At 33.4% G+C, this 27,564-nt stretch overlaps 1 long non-coding RNA gene across 1 annotated transcript in view; it reads right to left on the bottom strand.

The window, feature by feature from the left end:
• LOC118602771 overlaps positions 1 to 27,564 on the bottom strand; it is a 594,064-nt gene that overhangs the window by 511,841 nt on the left and 54,659 nt on the right. The window contains exon 2 of the long non-coding RNA XR_004950748.1: positions 8,076 to 8,351. This is a non-coding gene — a long non-coding RNA (uncharacterized LOC118602771). The remainder of the gene's footprint in view (positions 1 to 8,075; positions 8,352 to 27,564) is intronic.

Below are 27,564 nucleotides of genomic sequence, written 5' to 3'. Positions count from 1 at the left end.
TTGAATCACAGGGCAACACACACTCTGAAGCTTGGATAATGTGGTCTCCTCTGTCAAGGTAAATTTAAATTGAAAATACTCTGCATGTAAATATGTTAACTTAATATTAAGTGTTGGAGTAGGCAGAATAATGTCCCTCCCCAAAGATGTTCATGTCTTCATCTCCAAGACCTATGAATATGCTATGCTACATAGCAAGGGGGAACGAAATTTGTAAGTGGAATTAAGGTTGTTAATCAACTGACTTTAGTATAAGGAGAGTATCCTCAATCATCGGGGTATACACAATATAATCACAAGGGTCTTTTAAAGTAAAAGAAGGCAAAAGAAAAGAAAGTCAGAGTCAGAGAGAAATTCGAAGATGCTATGCTGCTGGCTTTGAAGCTTGGGGGTGGGTCTATGAATTAAGAAGTTCGATCAACTTCTGGAAGCTTAAAAGAGTGAAGAAGCAGGATTTCCCCTTAAGCCTTTAGAAAGAAGGCAGCTCTGATGACACCATCATTTTAGCTCAGAGTTCTATGCCAGACTTCTGCCCTCTAGAACTGAAAGATAATAAAGTTGTATTTTATTAAGCCAATTGGCAATAATTTGTTACAGCAGCAGTAAGAAACTAATACAGATATTAAGTCCACATTAATGTAATTGAATGGTAATGTTCAGTAGACACCTAAAGACAAAAAAAAAATAGTCATCTCCTATATTACTAATTGATTTGCAAAATTAATCATGTAGAAGAATCTCAGTCTTTAAAAGGTATTTGCACCTTATGTGGCCATTTGTGTGCATGTGTGCATGTGTGTGTATTCTCTTCATCAATGGTTGACCATTGCCTATCCAGAATTCTACCTTGTTCCTTATCTATTGCACTTAATCTGAACTTGAGAACCTGGCTATGCTGATTCCAGTTAATAGTATCCGTTTCCTTGCTACAATGCAGTCACTAACTCACTTGCTATTTTGGAATAATGCTTTTATTATTTCTAAATCAAAATCCATATTTTTAGCCAAACATCAAAGTCATTTTCCATGGTTAGAACTTTTCCTTTTTCCCCCCCCCTAGGAAATAATTCTTGGAATAATTGAAATCCACTGTGTACATAAAAAAATATCAAGAGATGTCCACAAATTAGGTCATGCTTTATACTATGTGTATGAAGAAAAATTTATCAGCCTACTCCCTTTCCATCCTAAGAAAACATGTCCAAAGAAACTTGAAGAAAAACAGCGAAATAAAGCACATCTTGGTATAGAGCATAAGTCATCCAGGGTCTCTATGCCAAATGAAAAGGGAACATTAGGAGAGCTAAAGGGACTCATTACTTCTGCAACATCTAGGCACCTAATAAATGTTTCTATTTGTTTTGATGACTGAAAATCCAAACTATCCCAGTCCCAAGAGGATATCCTGAGAAAAGCATGCTGACGTGTTTCTTTTTCTTCTGCTCAGTATCTCACTGATATTGTAAGCCATCTATGATATTTCTTTTTGTCATTATAGCCCTCTGAAGATGTTTGCTCTTACTCTAGACAGTAACCTGTAACATTCTGTCATGGTTCAGGTTGGTTTGTGGTCCTTTTGGGAAGCCTTATTAATCATTTTGTTTCCACAAAGTACCATCTCCTGAGTTGGGTTGCATAAAAAGGTTGGCAGGAAATGACCTGAACAAACCATTTTGTCCCATTCCTGCCTCTCACTTTCCACGCGTGGCCATTCTATTTTCCCTTAAACATCTAGAATGCGCAACTCTCCTTCTTTTTCTACCAATAAGAAATGCATCAAATTTAAAACATTAGTATCTTCTATAACCAAGTGACCACATTCATTCTATAAATAAATAGAATGCAATAAATGGTGAATCCTCATTGAATAACTGTTCTAGAGTTTTATGGTAAGAGAACAATTTTGTGACAGCTAAATATATGAGCATTTTCTCCAATATGCCTCTGACCTTTACACTGAGACAGACATTTTGGTGGTAATGAAATCCTTAGTCTCTATTGGCAGGAAAAACATCTACAAATGATATTTTTTCTATCACATAGTAAATTGTCACAAATGCAGCTAAGCTAGTAGTACTTTTGTCATGTAGAAGTCTTAGAATTGGGCTTAAGCTGCCAATAAAACCTTTAAAAATAAAGCAAATAAAGTAAAAACAGAAAAGCCATCCTTGGCACATATTTAGCTTTATAGTATTTCCTCTGAGGTTCAAATACTAAAATACGCTTTCTGCCAAAAGAAATCACTCCCTTGCTCTGAATGGAAGCTCAGTGTAACAAATCCATTGCCTTCATAAAAGCCTCTATAAGTTTCCATTGAAAAAAAATTCCATATAATACATATCATTCTATCTATATCTCTCACAGGGCACTTAATAGTGTGATTACTTATATGCATGCCTTATCTCCTCTGTTAAACATCACTTTTCTTTTTGGAATAGGGACCTACAGTGATGGCAATGATATAAAAAAATAAGTTTAGATAGTATGTTTAAAAGGTTCACTTTCAAGACTAGGTTGAACAATTTATTGAGCACCAAACTTTTGGGAAATCTTTATGCCTTCTGAGCCTCTTTTTATCTATTTCTATTGTAGGTCACTTTAGTCAAAATTGGTGGAGGTACTCTGGTGTCCCTTACCTTTTAACGATAAATTGCATTCAAATGATCATTTTCATTCGATAATTTTTATTATAGTATTTAGCCTTATCCAAATAGGAAATGAAGAAATCAAACTGTCACTATTTGTGGATGACATGATTCTCTATAGGAAACCCTAAAGACTGCACAAGAACACTACTAGAAACAATAAGCCAATATAGTAAAGTTTCTGGATATAATATCAACATTCTAAAATCCAAAATATTCCTATATTTTAAGTATAGTGTCAGAAAAAGAAATAGAAAAAATAATTCCTTTTGCAATTGCGACAAAAAGAATAAAATACCTAGGAATAAATCTAATGAAACATTTGAAGGACCCATATGATGAAAACTACAATACTCTATTCAAAGAAATTGAAGACGATACAAAGAAATGGAAAGATATGCTGTTTTCTTGGATTGGAAGAATCAATATAGTTAAAATGACCATATTGCCTAAAGTGTCATACAGATTTAATACAATCTCCATCAAAATCCCATCGACTTTTCTTAAAGAAATAGAACAAAAAAATCATCAGATTTGTATGGAAGCACAAAAGACCTCAAATTGCCAAAGCCATCCTGAGAAAAAAGAACAATGCTGGAGGCATCGTCACTCTGCCTGACTTCAAATTATACTACAAAGCGACAGTAATCAAAACAGCATGGTATTGGCAGCAATACAGACACACAGACCAGTGGAACAGAATTGAAAGTCAAAGTAAACCCACATTTATATGGGCAAATAACTTTTAACAAAAAAGCCAAAAACGTACAGTGGAGAAAGGAAAGCCTCTTCAATAAATGGTGCTGGGAAAACTGGAAAGCCGCCTGCAAAAGAATGAAACTAGATTGTTGTGTATCACTACACACTAAAATTAACTCAAAATGGATAAATGACCTGAATATAAGACCTGAAATAATAAAAAGCATAGAAGAAAACAGGAACTAAACTCAAGGACCTTGGACTTAAAGAGGATTTTGTGAATTTGACCTCAAAAGTAAGGGAAGTAAAAGCTAAAATAAATGAATGAGACTACATCAAACTAAAAAGCTGCTGCTCAGCAAAAGAAATTGTCAACAAGGTAAAGAGATAGCCATCCAAATGGGAAAATATATTTGCAAATAATGCCACCAATAAGGGCCTAATATCTAAAATATACAAAGAGCTCATATGACTCAATAACAACAAAATAACCAAACAATCCAATAAAAAGAAATGGTCAGAGGACCTGAACAGACACTTCTCCCTAGAGGACATACAAATGGCCAACAAATATTTGAAAATATGCTCAACATTGCTAGCTATTAGGGAAATGTAAATCAAAACCACAACGAGATACCATCTCACATCTGTTAGAATAACTATAACCAACAGGACAAGTAATAACAAATGCTAGAGAGAATGTGGAGAAAAAGGAACCCTCATACACTGCTAGTGGGACTGCAAATTGGTACGGCCACTAGGGAAAACAGTATGGAGTTTCCTCAAAAAGCTAAGAATTAATCTATACCATATGATCCAGCAATCCCTCTACTGGATATTTACCCCAAAGACTTGAAAATCCATATCCGAAAAGATAGTTGCACACTGATGTTCATAGCGGCATTATTCATAGTGGCCAGGACATGGAAGCAATCAAAGCGTCCTACGATAGATGACTGGCTAAAGAAGCTGTGGTACATATATACAATGGAATATTACTCAGCCATAAGAAAAGATGAAATACTGTCATTTGCAACAACATGGATGGACCTTGAGATAATCATGCTAAACGAAATAAGCCAGACAGAAAAAGTTGACAATCACATGATATTCCAACAAAGGAATAGGACAAACAGAGACTCATGGACATGGACTATAGACTAGTGGTTACCAGAGAGTAGGGGGCAGGGGAGGAGGGGAGAGGGAGACATGGTAAAGGGGGTCAAATACAGGGGGTTATGGGGAGGGTGAAGTAAGTAAAGAGAATCAAATACATGGTAGCTGAAGGAAACTGGACTTTGGGTGGTAAACACACAATAGAATATACAGATGTCAAAGTATAATGTAAACCTGAAGATTATATAATTGCATTAACCAATGTTACCCCAATAAACTTAATAAAAAAATAAAATAAAATAAAATAAAATAAAAAAGAATATCTAGCCTTACCTGTTTTTTAATAGTTGGTATATATAATACATATTGTTCTGTTATTACTGGACATGGGAGAAAATCCAATTACAGCTTTTATATGAAATGATTCAATGTCAATTAAAACCTGAATTCCTCAGTACTTTGGGGTTTATGCTGGTGGCCACAAGATGCAGGGTCTCCAAGGACAGAGTATCAGAATCTCAGTTGTCTGAAGACAAATGTCTCTGAATGAGCAGAGACATATCTTAGTGCCAGGCCTTTAGTCCTATTATTTCTGGTTGTACTAGGGATAGTACAGACGTAAAACTTGGAGAAGACAAACAAATTTTATAATGAGAGAAGTTGTTGCTATTGTTCTTGCAGTTATTTTAATCATTTTTGCTATGTTCAAAATTGAGCCTATTGAGCTGGGCAAGGGAATCCTTAAATTAGTTCTTGTGGTTCAATTGACTGATAATAAAATTGCTTTTGCCTTCATAAGCCAGAGAGGTCTCTGTTTTTACTACCTGCCTTCTAGTTCCTTAACATCTCTTTTTTCTGTTAGGAGTGCCCAGGTAATATCATTCATGTATGATATGCTTAAAGGTATCTATTTATAGATTCTTGTTGTGTGAAGTAGTTAAACTAAGGTTTGATTTTAAAATATGGCTTGTAAACTATTAAATGTAAAATGAATTTATAGAAGTGCTACATTATTTGTTTCTGTTTTTCTCATAATGCTTCATATCTAAGTAGTACTTTGATATGTTGGATAAACAGACATATTCAAATGCTGTTTACCTTTTCCTTATAAAATGAGCATTTCCTTATAAAATGGACATTTCCTCATAAAATAGAACATTTATCATAATTTGACCTAGTTACCTTAATTATTATTTCCTTGACCTCCCTGACTAGGTTAAGTCCCCTGTTTTAAATGTTGTCATAGCAACCCGAATTTTTCCTTTCTAGCACTTTCCAGAAATCAAATTAATTACTTTGTTGAATTAATCAGTTTCATAATTATCTTTTCTACTAGATTATTGGTACCCTAAGTAAAATAATCATGTTTATCTTCTTATGACTAATAAGATACAATATATGGTTAAATATTTATTGAATGAATAAATACATATACAATTTGATCTTTTGCAGAGTAGTAAAAAAAGATATAGTACGTTGCTTCCATTTTTGTTCTGGGATTTTTATTAGTTTTTTAAATCCAATTAATGCATTTGTACTTAACAATATGTTCTGTTGATCTGCATGAAATTTTAGTAGGAGAAGAGTTTACTTCCCAGCATGGCATGTAAACGTTCATGAACACATCCTGAAGTAGTTTCCTCACACTTTGACTTCCCATCAGCCTTTCAAATTTTTGGCCACACTAGACCATTATTTATTCTCAAAACATTTCATACTGTTTTTTTACTTCTGTGAACTACTTTATATTCTTTGTGAAATGAAGAGTATAAACAAACAAGTGAAGTTATTTAGAGAAATCCTTGGTGCCCTCGTTAGATACTTTGTCTCCCTCTCTCCCTCACTCCCTCCCTCTCTTTAATAATCTCAAAGGTCTAGCTCAGATACCTTCTTCTCTGTGAAAGCTTTTCTTGACATTTAGCCCACATTTCCTCTGGTAAACCACGCAGAATGAATTACTCACTTTTCCATGTTTCCATGGCACTGAGATGCTTCTACGTTTTATAATGCTATGTTATGGTCCATTGTTTCTCTCTGTCTCTGTCTCTGTCTCTTTCAGTAGAGGAAGCCTATCGAACAGGAGGGTGTATTTACCACCACAATATGCACAGGGCCTAGCACAGGGCTTGACAGCACATAATGGATACTCAATAAATTATTGGGGCACCATTATTCATCCAGGACTAAAACCAGAGAGGTGTTGTTCATTTTAAACTCCGCCCTTTTTCTTATCCCTAGCTGCTTAAGCAAATCCCATCATTCTTCCTTTAGAAAAGACCTTTAGCCTCTCTATCTCTCTGTTCGTTGTCTCTACCCTGACCCAGGCCGTCATTGTCTCTCACTCGGATTACTACAGTTGCCTATTCATTGGTCTCTTCATGTCTATGTCTATCCCTTCCAAACCATTCTCTGCACAGCAGCCAATGCACTTCTCTGAGTAAGATACCTCATTATTTCACTTAGAATAAAGTAAAATTTTTTGCATAAATCAACCTTTACATTCTGCTTCAATATTATCAATACTCAATGAAGTCTGGTGGCACTGGCCTTCCGTTGGCTCTTAGAATATGTCAGCCTTTTCTCTCTTAATGACTTTTTCCTTTTCTTCTAGAATTATTCTTTCTTTGGCTATTTGCATCTTTGGATACTTCTCATCCATTGCATACTAACTAAAAGTCATCTCAGAGGAATTCCTGACCACCCCACCTCAAATAGGTGCCCCTGATTAAGAACATAAATTCTGGAGCAAGACAACCAAAGTTTAAGTCTCAGGTCTGGCACTGACTTACTAGGAAATCTAGGACAAGCTACTTAGTCTGTCAGCTCCTTAATTTCTTTATCTCTATAATGATATGCTAATAGAAATATTATTTTTAAAAAGTATTGATTTACTTAAAATGCTTAGAAATTCACTTATATCAGGTGTTCCCAATCCCTATGCTGCAGACTGGTCAGTAGCAGTCCATGGCTTCTTAGGAACTGGGCCACACAGCAGGGGGTGAGTGAAGCTTCATCTGTATTTGCAGCCTTTCCCACTGCTAGCATCATGGCCTCAACTCCACCATAGATCATCAGGCATTAAATTCTCATAGGAGCAACGGTCCCTGGTGCCAAAAAGGTTGGGGACTGCTGAATTGTGAAAACAAAGTACAGCTTAATAAACTTTTTGAAAAAAGCACTTGACATATTATAAATACTCAATGATTATTAAGTATTATTATTATTTACCATCATGTCCTATGTATGTGCTTTATAATATTTATCAAAGCCTATAATTATTAGATTTGATTATTATTAGCATTAATCACAGCCTATAATTATTCTTTCTTACTGAATTAGACAAACTGAACAGACCATTTCTTTCTTTGTGTTTCTACTGGACATATCCAAACTTTGGTTACGGTACTTATAGCATTTCTCTCATCTTTTAGACCAGGACGTCTTGCAGCCTTATGTATCATAGAGGCTTATAAATATTTGTGAAATAAATGACTAAACAAATGAACTCTGATATATGGAACAAACATTCTAGCATAGGCTTCTATTTTAGGAATCTATTGCTGAGTAGCAATATTACCACAAACTTACCAGTTTAAAGTAATATATTTATAATACCTTTTCTATGGGTCAGGAGTTTAGGTACAGCTTATTTGGATCTCCTGCTTCGAGGTCTCACAAAGCTGTGGTCACAGAATCAGCCAGGGTCATCGTCTCATTTGAGGCTCAAATGAGAAAGTTCTTCCAAGCTCACATGGTTGTTAGCAGAATTCAGTTCCTTGCAGGCTGTTGGATAAACTCCTTCAAGATTCCTGCTGGATGTCAGCTGAAGGCCTTTGCCATGTGACCCCCTCCATTCAGCTGCTCAGAGTGTGGCAGCTTGCTTCTTCAAAGCTAGCAAAAAACAAAAATATGTCTCTGCAAGATGGGCATTATAACCTTACATACACATAATCATATGCGTCTTTCGCCTTTGTCATATTCTATTGGTTAGAAGCAAGTAATATCCTGCACACACTCAAGAGGAAGGATTACGCAAGGATTTGAACATGGGAAGGTAGGATTTATGGGGACCGCCTTATAAACTATCACAGCCTCCCTTTGAAAGCATGGAACAGGAAAGACGATTCTGGAGTCTGAGTAATGAATCCAAACCAGGCCAAAACAGAGATATCCAAAACCAAACAAGTTGAAAGTTTTTCAAGTTCATTACATAATGTCTATATTTGTATAGATATTCACGCTTATTTTAGATAAAAAGGATATGCAATTTTCATTTCTTGTGCTGGGGAAATCATTATTATTTAATCACTGTTTTCTTCATAAAATTTTGTATTATTTATGATGAGTTCATATTTATGTTTTAAATTTACATTCATTATTAATAATTATTTTATTAATTTAATTAAAGAATACATTTCTAGTTCCAGGAGTAGAGCTATAAGCATGTAATATTCTCCTTTAAATAAGTGAGTTTTTATAGAAAGCACAGACCGAATTTATATCCCAGAAAAATAATTATTTGGTTCCTCCTTAAGAAGTCCAAAGAGTTTAGAAGTGACTTAGCATTTTAGAAAGTCACAACCCCTTGCAAGTATTTAAGTATATGCTAATCTCAGTCATACGTTTTAAAAAAACCTTTGTGACTAAATGCAAACTGTTGTGTGATAATCATTGCAACTGCCGGTTTTTTACATTAAAGTTCAGAACTTCTGAATAATTCGGGAGAGAATTCGATGACCAAATAAAGCAATCTTTGGTTAAGATGCAGTATTTTCATAGGAGAGAGTATTTTGAATTTAAGACTTCTAAAAAGATATTTGTTCCCAGGAACCTCTTACTAAGGCAAGTACAAGGTTAAATATCCCTCCAGGTATTACTAAAAATAGAAACAAACTTCAAGAAGTCCCTAAATAATGACTGCAGTTTAGAGTATATGCTGAGGATAAACAATACCAGTGTGTCTATACATATTTTTATGTGTACGTTTTAATGGCAATTTAAAACTATGAATTTTATCGGGAGCTATGTTAAAATTAATAAACTTCTTTGTGATGTGCAGGCCAATTTAAACATTTAAATATTCTTCCCCTGGTCTCCTGGATATTCAAATGTTTATATTATAAAGAATGGTTGGAACATAAAAATATGTAGTTGAAAATACACTGGGCTTAGAATTAGGAGCCTGGGATTTGAATTCCAACTCTTCTTCAAACTAGTCTGCTTTGATCAAACTCCTCTAAAAAGTAGAAAGAAAGGAAGGAACTTGAAAAATCTCAAAGGCCATTTTCTGCTCTAAAAGGTCATTAATACATTTTACACCAAAAGCTAGATTGGAAATACTCCACCCTCACTTGTCAAATATGTAAATATTTATGAGACTTCAAAAAATGCCCCGCACAGGCATTTAAAACATCCTTATTTGATGACTTCTATGACTCATGCTTGCATAATGACATGGTGATAAGAACTCTTTTTACTTATTTATTTACTTTTACTTCTGTCCCAAGTAAATTTTCTTTCCTTATTGCTGGCTCACCCTTTCAAATAAAGCATCCTAAAAGGAGTTTTCCTCATAATCAGCTCAGAAATAATTTTGGCTTTAAATTCCTTGGAGCCCATGTGGGATTATTACGGCTAGTCTTCTTCCCCCCAAAGCCCTTCTAAGATAATTTAGCAGAGAATAACCAACAACACCCATGTGAGTAGATGCCTTTTTTGCATCTCCACTGTGTGATATAAAAACGTGCTTGCATAAAAAAGTCATTTTAGTAATAAAGGTACACAAAAAACTTATTGTCAATGTATTGAAAATCATTCTATTTCATCCTCTAAAAAAAGGGAAAGATTTTATTTATTTATTTATTTATTCGTTTGTTTGTTTGTTTGTTTATGTTTTGTGTGCTTGTCATCTGCTTTGGAACCCAAAGCCAGATAGGAGAGCTTGACGTAAAGCCAGAGAAAATTGGTTTTACTAATTGAATGGCCTTTGATATACAAAAAAAAAAAAAAAAGCAATGCTTGATGATTAAATAATAATGATTTCCCCAGCACAAGAAATGAAAATTGCATATCCTTTTTATCTAAAATAAGCATGAATATCTATACAAATATAGACATTATGTAAATGAAAAAATTACATACACCACCTGTGAAGAGACACAACCTAATTATTTTTTCCTATTCTAAGGTTACTTAGATAGTATATTCCTAAACAAAAGAAGCCACTAATTGATACACAGTAAAACTGCTCTTGCTTCAAATAAATTACATGACTAACGAGTGAGACTTAAAAATACTTAAATGCTCATGGTCTACCCTCAAGATAAATATGAAAGATTAAGTAATTTTGAGAAAATGAGTCCCACTTAAGAACCTGATTTCACAGGGTCTAAATAAAATATATATAGCTCACCACTGGTAATATACATTTATATTTAGGGTGATCAAGCATCTCATTTTACACCTCCTGAAAGCACTCCTTTTCACCTCAAATGTACCCATGTTTGAATGCTAAAGTATATAATCAGTGTGTTTATAGATGTCAAGGTCTTGTGTAGTGGTAACTAGCAAAGGTTGCAAAACATTCTTAGGCATTGATTAGAATATCTCTGTTTTCATGAGCTACTACTTAATTGTTCCAATTATCAATTTTTAGATAGAGCAGCACCGATTATCAAAATTATTTCTCCAGGCACTTATAAGAAGAACCTGCTCATGAATGTGGAAATAGAAGATCACAATAGTGGGTCCAATTGGATGTCATACTGGCCCAGAATTGTTTCTGTCATGGATGGCAGATGTTGCAAACTGGCAGCCCGTATGCTGAAAAAGTCCCATAGATGTGTTTTGTGTTTTGAACATTTTAAAATTGCCAGATTTCATATAAAAATATAGTTTCAGTTTTTCTTGAAAAAGCCAAATGTCTGGCAACATTGACCCAAATTTTCAGAGGGCAATAGTAGGTAGGACCTAGATAACAATTCCTACCTGTGTACAAGGTAGTTTCTGGTCTATAACATTCTCTCGTCATTATCTTACACTCAAGCTTCTCTACTCATTAGATTACCTGTCTGGCTCCCATAGGCAATTGGATTTGCTACTTTGGGGTTAGAAAATGAGAGTAACAGTTGCCACAATGTTTGCCTCATATCCTAAAAATATTCCCCTGTTTATTCCTATTTTATGAGACTTTAGAACTTTTAGTGGCATCTCTTTTATTTATAATAAAAGGCAGTGTTTTGTCAGCCTTCATCCTATACTATTTTACTTTTCTCACTTTCTCTGGAGAAAATTATTCATACCTATGACCTCAATTCTTTATGGATATCATATATTTACATAGCATAGATTTTTCTTTTAACCTTTGGGACAATATATACAATTATATAGATGACATTTTTATTGGAACATTCTATGGGTTCACCAACTAAACAAGTCAAAAAAATATTTATTATCTTTTTTACAAAATCTGTATTTTTTTATATTCCCCATTTTAGTGACTATATTTTCTTCTATCTAAAGTAAATCTCTGATTCCTCTCTTTTACTTTTCATGTTTTGCTGAATCTACATCCATATACTTATTTTGCCATTGCTAGTCATCCCTATTTCTATTTTGTCAATATTCTTTAGACAATATTCTTACCTGTCAATTGGATTACTGAAATAGTCTTTTATTAGTTGTTTTCCCTGTATGCCATCTCTCTGCCATCTAAACCAGCCTTGACATTCTACCAGATTGATTTTTTCAAATCACAGATATGATTGCTTTATTCTTCAGCTTTAACTTAATTCAGAATGAAAGTCAAATTCTCTAATACAGCAGAAAGAATTATTCTCAACTAAATGCTACTCAGCCTCATGCCCATCACTCATCTATCTTGCTGTATAAAATAGTTCCCTAGAAAAATCATGTCGTTCTATGCCATTGATTGTGATATGGACTCCCTTGAAGTTTCATCTCAAGCAGTAGCTCCAGGAAGCCCTATCTCCCTGTCCATTTAGAGGTTAATTGTTCTCATACTATGTATGTTTCTCCACCATGGTACATATCGTTATCATGGTATACCCTGAGATTTGTTTGTTTACATATATGACTTCTCAAATGAACTCTAAAAGTCTTAGAACACAGGAATATTACCTTGTTTATATTGGCATTTAAAACATTTACCACAGTGCTTAGCACATTGCAAAAACTCAATACTGATAAATATTTTTGTCTGATTAATCAATCAGTATTTTAATATTAAATGTTAAGTTCAATAGTCTTTGAAAATTGGTGAAACTGAACTGATTATGCTAGTTAATTAAGTCAATTAGCCCAGTACCTGAAAATGCTAGTTTACTGAGAGTTCCATTTTTAGAAATTTTCCTAAAATTCTTTCTTTTAAATTTTAAGAGGGGATGATGGAGTGGTAACTTTGCTAATGTAGTAAGATCTGGCAATAATATTTATGGGCCCCTTATATATATCAAAAGTATTTTTTATGGAGATAAATCTTATACCCATGCTCAGCTCTTATCTTTATTGACCACATAGCCCTAACTAGTTTATGTTCATCTGTGTAAGATGATCTCTTTATGGTCCTCTTAGGTTCTCAACTCTGGCCGTACAGTGATTATAACACCTAAAACTATGGATTATGAACTTAACCTGATGTACTTATTTTCTTTATCCAAAAGATCTAATTATATAAAACTGAGCTGTAGCAAAATTTCTTTCTGTTATTGTTTTGTAAAATAAAAACCTTACATATGGAAATGGGGATAAGTGGTCATTCTGAGCACATTTTTCAGAAAAACACTTTGAAAAATGTAGCTCGAATTTGATTTGGTTAAAAACTTAAAGGAATGTTTATTCTTCTCTTTAAATTAAAGTTATTATCATGATTTTCCTTTAACCCTGTAATATTTATAGTCAAACATTTGTTGTCTTGAATACCTTGCTATATTTAGACAACTACTGTAGCCTAAGTAGGAATCTTTCTGGCAATAAAATTGATAATTAACAAACATCAGATCTTATAGTAGCCTTAGTGAGCAAATATGTGGGTGGAGGGAGTGAAAGATGAAAGAGTGTCAAGAATTTTATCCAAATTTTCTCCGTTCTTTAAAGTGACGTTATTTGGAAGGTTTTCAAAATAACATGAAATAAATGTCTCTTAACCAAACCTGGTATTGCAGGCTGAATAATGCGCCTCTCCCTGAAAATGTCTATATACTAATTCCCAGAAACTACAACTACGTCATTTTACATGGTAAAAAGAACTTTGCAGATGTGATAAAAGAAGATTATTTTGTCCATGGCTGTGCTACCCTGAACAAGCTCAATCCAATCTAATCTCAGAAGCTAAGCAGGGTTGGGCCTGGTTAGTACTTGGATGGGAGACCACCTAGGAAGACCAAGTACTGTAGGGAGAGAGAGAAAGAGTTTATCTTTGATTATCCAGGTGGATCCAGTGTAATTACAAGGGTTATTATAAGAAAGAGGCAGACAGGTCAGAAAGAGTGAAAATAATGTGACAATGAAAGCAAAGATCTGAGTGACACACTTCGAAGACAGAAGAAGGAGACATAAGCCCAGGAATGCAGATGACTTCTAGAAGCTGGAAAAGGCAAGGAAACAGATTTTCCCTAGGGCCTCCAGCCTACCTTGTCTTTACCTAGTGAAACTGATTTCAGACTTCTGGGCTCTGGAATCATAAGAGAAATAAATTTGTGCTGTGTTAAGCCACTAAGTTTGTGGTAATATTTGCAGTAGTAAAAAATTTATATATATATATAAATATAAATATATATATAAATATATATATAAATATATATATAAATATATATATATACATATCTCCTGTCTTACCTTAAAAAGTGTACTGAAATAAAACATGTCCGACTTGAAATTTGGTATAAGAAATATAAATAAACTACTTAGAATGGTACTACAATCCTATCTTACTTAAAATTTGAATATTAACTAAAGTGGCATCTGATGGATAACATAAGTGATACATTCAATGGATAACATATAGAAAAATTTAAAGTCATATCATGTAGGATATATATTTTGAAGTGAAAATCATTGTGTTCTATGCCTAGCTACACCATTTACTTGATTAATGACATTTTGTACAAGTTATTTTCTTTCCGTAAGCCTCAATTTTCTTATCTATAAACTTAAACATTAACTACCCCCTAGTAATGGACAATTCAAGAATTCTCATAATAATTAGAGCTTAAATGTACATAGTATATTTTATGTGCCAAGGAATGTTCTAAACACTTTCTATAAACACGTTCACAAAAACTCTAATCAGGTGCTACTATCGTTGTTCTTTTTTACAGAAAATGAAACTGAGGTGTTTACTTGTCTAACATCACACAACTAGTAAGTAGTGCAAAGAAAATTCTAAATCAGTTTTTTGCCATATTCTGTGCTATTAACCACTGCATTATATGGGGGCCAGTGATCAAAGAGTTTAACTAGTTATATTATCAAAGTTCCTTGTGTTTGAACTTAAGAGTTCTTTACTTTTTTTTTTAACTTAAACTCACTTTAAGGAAAATATTTCCAGAATTACAGAGGTCTTTGAATAATCCCTACTAGGTTAATCTCCAAGGTATTTACAGGTTCAATGAGTCTATGAAATGGTTACTGTTAGTCCCCAAAGAAATAGGTTGGTTAAAGTTCCTGCTCTAAGAAGATAAAATGAAACTCCTGTGCATCCAAATGTTTTAATTAACGTACCACTTCTATCCCTTCCAGACCATTGCTTCTATAATTAAACTACCCAGGAAAATAGTTTTTAAAAAGAAACTTCATTAAAAATATCATTGTTTCAAAGGATGAAAATGATTGTCATTGAAAAACTATTTGGTCATGAATTAATTCTAACTTGTTAACTCTGGAAATGTTTTTATTTTAACACAATTTAAAGGTTTCACTTCAGTACAAGATGTAGAAGGAAGAATACAAGTACCCCTAAAAGGTCTTAATGGGAATTTTAGCATTGTATTTTTATCTTCAGAGGAACTGAGAATATTTCTAAAGTAAGCCATAAAATGTTTCCCATTCTACCTAAAGCATTTGCATTTTCAGAGTGGCACTTTATTTAGCCTGTGGTGTTCGTGTTAATTTTCAGTGCTGTGAGCAAGCATGTCAGTGTATATTAACACCTGATCTAAAAAGGGAACACTGAGGCCTTACTCAAAGTATTAGTCACCGCACCTTGGGAATGCTATTGTGCTTCTGCTTTTGGTTTCAATACGGAAGGAAGCACATGCTTTAATTTCTAATGAAGCATGCATATGATCAAATTCATCACCAAGAACCCTGAAATCTCAAGAACTTTTCCCAAGCTCAGAAGGATTTTTTAGGCATCTTGTGGTTTTTTTTACCACCGGTGGCCTGTGATACTAATTCCCAAACAGACTGCTAAAAAAGAGAAATATAATGTAAAGGAGAGAGGTCTTCTGTAAAGGTTTTTTATATTTAACACTCTTATCAAGACTTTCACATCTGACAGTCCCTAAGGTCTAGGTTTCACAAATCAGAACTTAAAACCTTAGTTCAGCTTATTTGTCTCTCCTACCTTCCAGGTCATAAGTTATTGAGGGTAAATATTGTACCATATTTACCTTTGTATCCTAAGCACTAAGTATTGATCATAGTAACATCATAAAGTTACTCAACAAACACTGTCAGAGTAAAAATAAGAAAAAAGCCAGAAATTAAATCAAAGTTATTTTCTTAGGTACTATCTACTAGACATTGATTTATATTTTTTATGCCTGAATAAATTTTCAGCTCTCTCCAGCCTAAAATATATGCATAAGTTTTTCTCAACATTGATACCTTTTGAATTTAACTGGTTCCTTTTTTTCTTTTCACTGTCTGATTCCTGAAAAGAGTAGTCCATTTTATTTTTTTTTCTTCAAAATATGTTCACTTCTTAGCTCCTGCCAACTGTTCCCCCCCGCCCCGCCCCGTCCATTTTCTACTAAATTTTTTCTGCCCAAGTTTATCAATGACCTCCTGGTTACCATTTGTTGATTTCCACTCTTTAATAATCACTTTATAACATTTCACACAGTTACGTGCACACAATTCCCTTGGAACTATTTCCTCTCGGCTCATCATCCTTGTTCTCTCAGGCTCCTCCTCAAATTTCATAAAATAGCGATCTTTTTCCTGATGTCATTAAGGCTTCTGCTTCAGTCCTTTGTTCTTCTTACTCCATAATCTCTCCCTAAAGAATCTCATTTATTCTTGTTGATCCACTGACTTTTTCTACCAAGCTTCAATACCATTTTGTGGCAGAGACCATGAACTGACTACTTTTTTGCCTCTTTCAGTTATAAAGACTGAAGCAACTATATGGCCTGTGAGATTTATCCTCAGGTTCTTGCTGGAGTAGTTTTATGTTGTTTTTAGGCTATATAAGCAAATAAATGCTAATTTAACATCCACATGACTATCTGACTGTTTCACCTTCACCTCAAGTACACCTTCCACTTTCTTCTGTGCATGCCTTATCTCTGTTCCCCTTTGTGAATTTGGATCTTTGAATTCTCTCCTTTTCAGTCATTGTCATCTCAATTTGTCCCTATGTATGCTAAATGTTTCTTACTATCTTGTTATAGCAAATCTCTTCTTATTTTTAAGCTTATAATGCCCTGTTCCTAGTAAGGGATACACTCTTCTGCTTCTATCAGCCTCCTAGTCACCTTACTCCTAATTGTGTATTATTTTTGTCATTTTGTTTTAGGTGAGCTGACCTCTTTCAATATTTCCTATAGTGTAGGCCTCATAATGGGGAATTCCCTCAATTTTTGTATGTCTGGAAAGGTCTTTATTTCTCCTTCATTTCTAAAGGAGAGTTTAGCTGGATACATTATTCTTGGCTGGTAGTTATTTTCATTTAACATTTTGAATATGTGATTACACTCCTTTCTGGTTTGTAAGGTTTGTGCTAAGTCTGATGATAATCTAATGGGTTTTCCTTTATGCATTACCATCTTTTTTTCCCTGGCTGCCCTGAGAATTCTTTTTGTAGTTGATTTTTGATAATTTTAATACAATGCATCTTAGTGAAGGCCATTTTGGGTTGAGATAATTGGGTGTTCTATTGACTTCCTGAATTTCAAGCTCCAGGTCATTCCTTAGATTTGGGAAATTCTCATCAACTATTTGTCTGAAAATACTTTCTAATCCCTGCTCCTTTTCCTCCCCTTTGAGAATTCCCATTATTCTTATGTTTCCTCTCCTGATAGTATCAGCTAGTTCTTGTATTTCTCTTTCATTATTTTTCATTCTTCGGTTTCTCTCTTATTTCTTCTTATTTCTAGATTTCAGTCTTTGATATCACTGATCCTTTCCTCTATTTGGTCGACTCTATTTCCCAAGCTTGTTATTTCATTTTTTAACTCTTGCAGTGTGTTATCTCCAGAAGTTCTATTCAGTTCTTTTTGAGGGTTTCAATCTCCTTGCTAAAGAACTCATTCTGCTCATCTAGTTGTTTTTTCAATTCCTGAAATTGTTGATATGACTCGTTTCGGATCTCATTGAGTTTTTTTACGGAAGTACCATCCTGAATTCTGTCATTTAAGTCACATATTTCTATGTCTGTAAACTTATTTTCTGGCGATTTTTCTCTTTCTTTCTGAGATGCTTTGTCACCTTTGTTGTTCATGGCACTTAAAGGACTTTTTGTCTGCCTAGGCATTAATGGAAGTATATTCTGATTTTTTTTTTCCATAAAGACTAATTATATAATGGTCCCTAGCCTGTTGTAAAGAAGTTGTTTTTTGTTTGTTTGTTTGTTTCCAGTAGGTGGCATCTAAGCTTCTTGGATCTCTGCTTTATATAAAGTCTTTTTTTTCTTATAAATGTTCAACTACGCTCACTATCCTCAGTCTCAGTTCCTGTCAGTGTTAGCGACAGTTTCAGTTAGCATTTGCTCAGATTCCCCTAGGGCTCCACTGCACTCCATCCTAGAGGATATGGGGGGAGGGGCCCTCTGGGTTGGGGGATGGTTTTGCAACTGCGGCTAGTAAAAATAAACTTGTTTGCTGGTACTCTGCCATCCCTGCTTTTCCGCCATCCTGTTTCTCTGCCTTCTGCCCTGATGACTGGGCCTTGTTGCCAGCTATGTGGAACTCACAGTCTCCCAGGCAGAGCTGCTCAGGGAAGCCGCTAATCCTGCTCCCCTCCCCCTTCTCCTACAGGGAGCTCCGACTGTGAGAGACAGCTTCTTTCTTTCTCCCAATCCACTGCCTGACACCTAGGGTTCTGACCTATGGTAGCTCTTATGTGCAGATCTCACACTCAGATATGCTGGTGTGCAGTTTGGGTGTTTTTTTTTGTTGTTGAATTTTAGATATTCGGCTTATTGTTGTTTCAAGGGGAGAAATCCAGGGAAGTCTCTCATTCCGTCGTGTGTCTGACATCACTCTCAAGTGTACCTTCCAAATTTAACTAAATATCTTTAACACCAGAGCCAATTTTTCATTCCAGACCACTATTTCTGGCCATGCTGTCAGCATTTTTGCAATTTCCCCAGCTTCGAATTCCTCTCCTTTTCCTCTACATTGTCGTCTCTGGGCCTTATGCATATTTCTTCATACAAAATGTTCCACAAATCTATTGCTGTCTTTTGTTACATTGTCATCACTCGATCCAGTGCCCTTAACACTTTACAACACCACAATTTCAGACTGCATCATTACCTTCCATCTCTCTCTCTTTCTCTTGTCAAATCTACATTTAAGACCCAGATTGAGTTCTTTTCTTCTTTATGTACCAGAATACAGAGCTGTACACACAGAATCATCCAAATAATAATCTGATTATGGTAATTATAATGATGAACATGTACCCAGAATTCTTTGAGTCTTTGGAATTCATTCTATCAGATACCACTTTCTAACAGTGCATTAAAGAATGTTCCACTTTTCTATTTGTTTCTTTATTATCTTGAACACCACAGGATTTCAGATACACAATTCAAAATCTCCAGCTATAATTGTGTTTCATTGCTTTATTTTAATTTCATAAATCTGGCTGTTTGGATCTTTAAATCAACTGGCCTACTCCTAAGCATAAGGAGAATATTGAAGTAGAGTACTGGCACATTTGAACAACTTGTAACTTCAACCCTAACTCCCCTAATCTGTCTCAAATTTTAATTCCTGTTCAATTCTAAACTTCGGAAGATGCAAATATCATGAGATGTCTATATCCAATTGCATTCCAATTTGATATAGCCTGATCATTTTTCAATAGCTTTGACCTTTAGCTTCCTGCTTCATCTGTAATTTATAATCTCTGTTTAGTTGTGTTTCTTATATATGGCCTCAGGTAAACATTTCCCCTCTCTAATCAAGCATCTAGGATTTTGATTATCACTACATCCCTGAAACTACTGATGGACCTGTGGATATGAATTGAAACAGCACTTTCTAGACGATTTCAGATTGCCCCATTCATCTTCAGAGCTATATAACAATCATATAAATAACAAAACAAAAGACAGTATAGATAACACAGAATAAATCTATTACCATCATCAGGAAAAGAAATTTAAAACCAGATCTTATAGTCTATGCTTGAAATCTGTAATGTGGGGAATGTCAGAGAAGAAATAGTTTCCATATAGTCCTTTAAAACACTCTAGATTAGAGATTGTCTTAGGTGAGGATCACTCACTTTTTAAGCGAAATCATGTAATTTAAAGCTTTTCAACATATAAGGCTAAAGCAAAGGCGCGAAAAGCAAAATCAGATCAAGGTTGAGGCACTGACACCAACTGAAAAGAATTTTCCACATAAAGAATACCAAAGGCAGTGAGCTTCCTGTTTTGAATTGGCTACCCAAGCTGGTGACGGTGTACTGCAGAAGAGACTCATGTCATTAGTCTAGTACCCATACAGACCAAGTGAAATTTTATGTATGAAAAATTATTTGTTGTGACTACAGATTACAGGCATATCTAAACTTGTTTTCTTGAATAGTTGTGTCATTGACTACGATGAATGCTAATAATTATTTGCATGTCTCTGAATTATTAGTTCATAAATTTCTTCGACAAACACTGAACACATACTTATCCAGGCAATATGCTAGGTGGTTAAGAATACAGAGATGAGTAAAGTATGGTCTCCTCACCACAGTGGGCAACCACATTAGCATATGCAACATACTGATAAAGTGGTAAAAAGGTATTAGTGACTGATACTTGTGTTTGTGTAAGGTCTGGGTTTAGTAAATATGTAACACAGTATTGCTAAGGGACTCATGTTTCCCCACATGACACTGATCCAGCCCTGTGGTTTAAATTGACGATTTATATGTACTTGTTTTATGGGAACATTAAGTTCACATACCAATAAAAATAAAGAGGTAGATGGGAACACATTTGGATGGGAGGAGAAAAAGTACTTGTTAATTATGAAGGCTGCTCTTTCATCTATCATCCATCTATCTTTCTTGGGGACAATATTTTTCTTTACTCAGAATATAAAGAATCTCATTTTCTTCATTTCTATATCAAATAGACTTGCTGTCTCTACTGGGTTATTAGATCCTATAGATGAATTCACTCAAAATATGTCCAGAGAGAAGAACTTGAATATACCTTAACCTCTGTGCATATATATATATATGTATATGTATACACACACACGTACACATATGTATATTCATGTGTGTGTATGTATGTACATATGTATGTATGTATGTATGTATGTATGTATGTAGTGGACCATACTCTAGAGAGAAAAATGGCCAAATTAATGTTATCTTTCTTACAAAGTTGTCTGTGAGTGAATTTACTTATCTCTCTTCAAATAGTAGATATCTTGAATCAAAACAAAAGTGAGTATTAAATAGTAATTAGCATTTGCAGGTGAAACTTTATTTTTGATAATGGCAATGACAATGAAGGTTATCACTAAAACAAAAGCCTTATACATTTTGATTAAATAACGACTCTTTTGTTCACCTCTTCCATAAAATTTGCCAAATTATTTCAGTTCCAAGTATTATTTCTCTCATCTGACTTTGTAGCACAGATTGTTTATAACTTATACAAATAACAAAACAACTGTAGTTAGTAGCGACTTTCTTTGATTTACTTCAAATTACTAAATATATATTCGTTGTCAGTTTTAAACAAAGGAGTTTGCTAGGCATTGTGGGGAATGTGGGTTGACCAATTAAGGAGTAAAGTGACGTATTTACAAAAAATTAACATAAAATAGATTAAAAAATATGCTATAAAATATACAAAAGAAACAGTCACCTTTATAGGGAAAAAGAAAGCTACCGAGGAATCAAATTATACTTACAAAATATAGTTATTACAGGTACAAGATTCCATTTTCTGAGAACTTTACTCAAAGCATATTTAACCTTAAGTTGAACACAGTCATAGGTAGTTGGATCACATGAAATTTAGACTGGCCAAAATTCATAATATCTAAGAATGTTCAAATGCTGTCTCTTTCTAAAGGGTTTTATTTCAATAAATAGCTAAGTTAGTACCAAATATATCTGAGCTTAAAGGCAGCCAATTCATAGGCTGGCAAGGGACCTCTAAAATGATTGGGAATAAAAATCCACTTAAGTCATAGCAACTAAGTGAACTAATTGAAACTTTTATGCATGGTCAATAGAAATATTAAGATAAGAGGAGAGAGTAGGTGGTGGGTCAAATTGGTCAAGTTCTTTGTAGGAGTTTTATGGAAGAGAAGGTGATGAAATAGTCTAGTTCCCAGAATTTCTTTGTAGCCTGACTTTCTAGTTCCCAAACCACTTTCTAGTCTTTCATTATTTCTAAATTCCCTTAGGCATGATTATCTGGGAGATATTTCTGTCTTTATTTCTACATGCATCATAATGAAAAATCCTATAACACTTTAGGTATAACACCTAGTTTTGTTCTCTGAATTAAAAGAATCCAACATACAGACATATACAAATACATACGCACACATACACACACTCACACATTCATATGTACACATCCTCTCTCCCACTGTACTTTATTTCCTAATCCAAAGAAGAACAAGTAGAAAATTCTCAAGGAGCACATCAGAAGACAGAGAAACATTGAAAAAAAAAAAAAAACAATTAAAAAAAATACGACCACTAAATTTTTTTTCATTAGAATGTAAAAACATACCTCTTCCTGTATTATAAAAATTGACATTTACAACCACAATTTTGAATCACCAAGGAAAACATAATTAATGGTTACTGACATGGCTACAAAGTAAAGGAAAGGTATGTGCATAACACTTCAACTACAATGCTATCAAACTATTATAAAATTAAGAATACTTCAAGACTTAAAATAATTAACATTAGTTGTAATTTTTAAGAAGTCACTCCCAAAATTTTCCAGAAAAATAAGAGGTTTTAATGTATTTCCTTAGAACTTATCTTATAATATCATTTTGAATGTTTACTCGTCTCCCACATAGTTATTTAGTGGGCACTATTTGTCTCTTGGCTCTCTGAAATGCATTTTAAGCTCCCTGGGCAGGAACTAATAAATGTTTGCATCATTCCTTTTGAAGAGGAAGTATAGAGACATTTATTTTTTTAATATTCTCCTACAGAGATATAAAACCATAAAATACTTATATTATTTTAAAGCATACAACACTGAAATAAACTCCAGTTCAAATATAACAGAGAACACTTTTTAATCATTAGATTATGCCTGTTCATTGACAATGACATGAGGATGAGATTGGGAAATAGAATATCATTAAGTCGATTTAGATAAGGGATAATAATTTGCATTTGTAGTGCAGAGCACATTTCATTCACGAAGGGAATGAGTAACTAGACTTGTTTTCCTTCTCCATAAATTACTAGAATTCAAGTGGCATAGTAATTATGAGTGGACTGATTGCTTTCCATGTTTGTAGCCTTGATATTCAAAGATACAGCATTTAATCTAGCACTTATGCGAGCTCCCCAATTTGAGTTTAAATTATGTTTTCTATGCTTTGAAAAATATAACTTCAAGTCAATTGTACAATAAGCTATATGGTCCAAAGGCATCAACTAGGGTGCTTTGTTTATGAGCAGTTTAGTATGGGCTTTTACAGGCCTGAAGTGTTTAAAGAATCACAATTTATAAGATGAGATCCTCTCTACCTCCTTAGTACTGTAAAAAATGAGTGAAATTAGAATACCAAAAGAGAGAAGAATTGGGTCCTCTATGCATAGGTAACCTCTTTTGTAATCCAAAAACCTTTTCCAAAAGCAATCAGAACATCTATAAATTTTGAATTGAAATCAAATGCCTTGATTTTCGAAGATGAGTTAGATGTTTAAAAGATATGTAAACTTCTGTAGAAGATTTCTCCCTGTACATTTTACCAAGACTTCACTTTGTGTGCCTAAAATTACAAGAATTTTTAAATTTTAGGTTCTTTGGGATCAGTCAGATGGCATTACAAAACATATCAGCAAAAGTGGTATAAAGTGAGGTTTGCCCACAAAAGGAGGTAATCATCTCTTGATGTTCTTGTTTCTCAAATTATTTCTTAGCATCTCTGAAAAATAAAGAACAGCTATGTAAAGGGTTGTTTTAATTTGCACTTTAGTTTCCACCAGATTTCCTTCTTTATAATGTTACTTAACCTATGATACACTACACATTATAGTAGAAAAATTAATATAAAATTCTCATTTTACTAAAATAGAGCTTCATGACATGAGCACTTCTCATTATTTTTTTCTCTCTCCAAATATGTTACACATAATTGGTCCCTTTTTTAGAACATTATTTTCCTCCTTGAAGTTTGAGGTAGTAGTTTTCATAGTTCTGTGATCTGCTATTAGTTAAAATCATGATTAAAATAAATCTAAAGATAAAGACCTAAATTTGAATTTTAAAAAATCATTTCAAAAGAGCCTATTTTCTTAACTTCATTTTAAAAAAAAATGCAAATTTTACATTTTCCCATCCTTTAATGTTCAATGGAAAGACTACTTAGTACAAGAGGAAAAAAATCTAGAAAATAAAATTCAAACCAGTAAGACAATAGTTTGAATTGAGTAGCATAACATTACTAAAAGGTGATAATTAAAGGTTAGTTTTTAAAAATGTGATGTAAAGATTATGCTGTATAATCTCTACAGAAATCACCCAAAACAACGTAAGAGAAAGAAGTTGAATTGCAATTTTTATCTTTAGTAAAACTAAATTTGTAATTCCCAATATATAAAAAAGTTGCAAATACAGTGAAAGTCAAACAGATAAGAAAAACACCTGTAGCTGCAGATTTCGGTTGCGGGTTGGGGGAAGGCATCAGAACATAATTCTCAGAAATAGATGACATACTATGAAGAAACAAAACTAATGACTCTGTTTTACACAACAGAAAGGATATTTACCAGTAAGCAGTAGAATCCTCACAAAACCCAATCTGGCACCAACATGTACCACAGGGATATGTCCTAAAAGGAAACTCACAGATATTCTCACTATTTGCCCAAAATAGTGTCAATAGTGTGTAGGTTAGATACTATGTGAGCACAGCTGCCAATATCTTTGGACATGGGTGAAGTAAAGGCTTCGAGAAGTCATCATAGTCAGTGTTCTATCATAGGAAAATAATTTAAGAAATAAGAGTATTAAGAGATAATTACCTCCTTCTACATGTGAACCTCAACTTTTACCACTTTTGCAGATATGTTTTATAAAGCAATCTGACTGACCCCAGAGAATCCAAAATCCATAAGATCTTGCAAATTTTGGCATGCAAAGTCAAGTTTTTGGAAAATATACATTACCTTTGACACCAGTAATGCAAGAGTTCATAGGAGATGACTATGAACAATAATAATATGTCGACCAGTTGGATAACCTAGAAGAAATGTATAAATTCCTAGAAACATACAATCTGCCAAGATTGAATAATAAATAAATAGAAAACTGAACCGATAAATAATGAGTAAGAATGTTAGATCAGTCATCAAAAAACATTCCAACAAAGAATAGTTCAGGACCAGATAGCTTCAGGTGAATTCCACCACACTTTTAAGAAGCATTGATACCAATTCTTCTCAAAGTCTCCCCAAAAATTTAAGAGGAGGGAACACTCCTTAAATTGTTTCACAAGGCCACCATTACCATGATATCAAAGCCAGATAAGGATACTACAAGAAAAAAAATAAAATTACACACACACACACACACACACACACACACACCACACACACACACATATATCTCAATAAATATAAAATCACCAAAAGACACCAAGAGTTCTTGGAACTATATAGATTTTAAAGTTCATATGAAAAATAAACCAACACATTTGATCAAAATAATTCTAATAATGAAAATGTTAGATCTACTAGCTATAAACATATTTTAGAGCTACAATAATTAAAATAGTAGAATAATGATACATGAATAAACACACAGATAAATGGAACATAATAAAGATCCAAATATAAACTCAAATTTAGAAATTTTGTTTATGATAAAGATGGCACTTCGCATAGGGAGATAAAAATTGGGCTATTCAAAAAATGATGTTGCAACAAAGTCATATTAAGAAAAATAACTTGGATTTGGATATCAATTACAGAAAATATATCTTTATATCACATATTTGCATATGAAACAACCCATTAACCCTCTAGAATAAAACATGGGACTTTTTTTTATGACCTTAGAGTGAAAAAGGTCCTTCTACATAATATACATAAATACAGAGGTGATAAAAGACCGGAGTGCTAAGTTTTACTACATTTTTAAAATATGCACAGTAAAAACAAAAAACCTTAACCAAAGTTTAAAAGTAAATTGCAAACAGGAAACAATGCAACTCATGTCATAAAGGTTTCAATTATCTAATACATAAATAATGCCTATAAATCAATAGAAAAGCAATAATCTGATTAAAAAATAGTCAAATGTTATTAACGGTTCTCAGAAAAGGGTATGCAAATAAATCCTATATATGTAAAAATATATTCATCTTTTCCCTTAAAAAGAGAAACGTAAGTTAAAACAATAGTAAATTACCATTTTGGTGTATGGCAAAAATCAAATAATTTAATAAGGCATCATGTTAAAGAGGATGTGGGAAAACTAACACTCTCATTAATTGCTAATGGAAATCTACAGCATTTTATAGAGTATTTGTAAATATTCATTGAAATTTTCAAAACTTACATACTCTTTGAATCAGTACTTCCATGTTTAGGAGTACCTTGTAGGTAGAATCCCATATGGTAAAAATGATATATAAATAATATTTATTAAAATTTTTTATCATGAAAATATTTGGAAAAAATAAAATCTTTTAGACAGTGGATTAATTAAATTAATCAGGTTATATCATGCAATGGAATACTAGCTATTAAAAAGAGTTAGACAGGTCTTTCTGTATATCCATATAGAATGATCTCAAAAATATATTGTTCAGTCATAAAGCAAGGTGAGAAAAACATGTAAAGAGTGCTAAAATTTCTGTCTTGTAGTATGTACACAGATATTGCTTATATGTTTGCATATAAATAAAACATATAGGACAGAATACATAAAAATAGTATCAAGGGAGAGAAACAGTGTGGCCTAAGAAAAGATATGAAAGAAATACTTAATTGTATACCTTTCTACAACTTTTGAATTTTTGCACCATATTTTTATATTAACATATTTTTAAAATAACTATTTATTAAAATACATGAAACATAAAAAGCATATAAATATATAGGTAAATTTTGTCAAATAATATAAATTAAATGATAGCCTCAAGTGGGCAGTTTACTCCTCTGTATAATAATTTTGATCCCTGTGGAGCCTTTTAACTATAGAAGTTCATGTCTATGTCTATGCTATGGAATATTATTGAGAATACTACATGTATATTATATTTTTAGAACATAAATAATATGTAATATGCCAAGAGAGCTAATAATTATTTTTTTGTGTGTGTTTTGGAAATGTAAAGGAAGGCAGTCAGATTCAGTAAATGCCCAAGTGAGTTAAAATTAGGATCAAAATTGCAGTCCTGAGTTTTATACTGTTCACCCAGAATTTTCAGCTGGCCTCTAGTTATTTAAGTTCTAAGAGAAG

Source organism: Rousettus aegyptiacus, unplaced genomic scaffold (genome assembly GCF_014176215.1).
Source record: "Rousettus aegyptiacus isolate mRouAeg1 unplaced genomic scaffold, mRouAeg1.p scaffold_m13_p_5, whole genome shotgun sequence".
NCBI lineage: Eukaryota > Metazoa > Chordata > Mammalia > Chiroptera > Pteropodidae > Rousettus > Rousettus aegyptiacus.
This window is presented reverse-complemented; position numbering and strand designations above follow the sequence as displayed.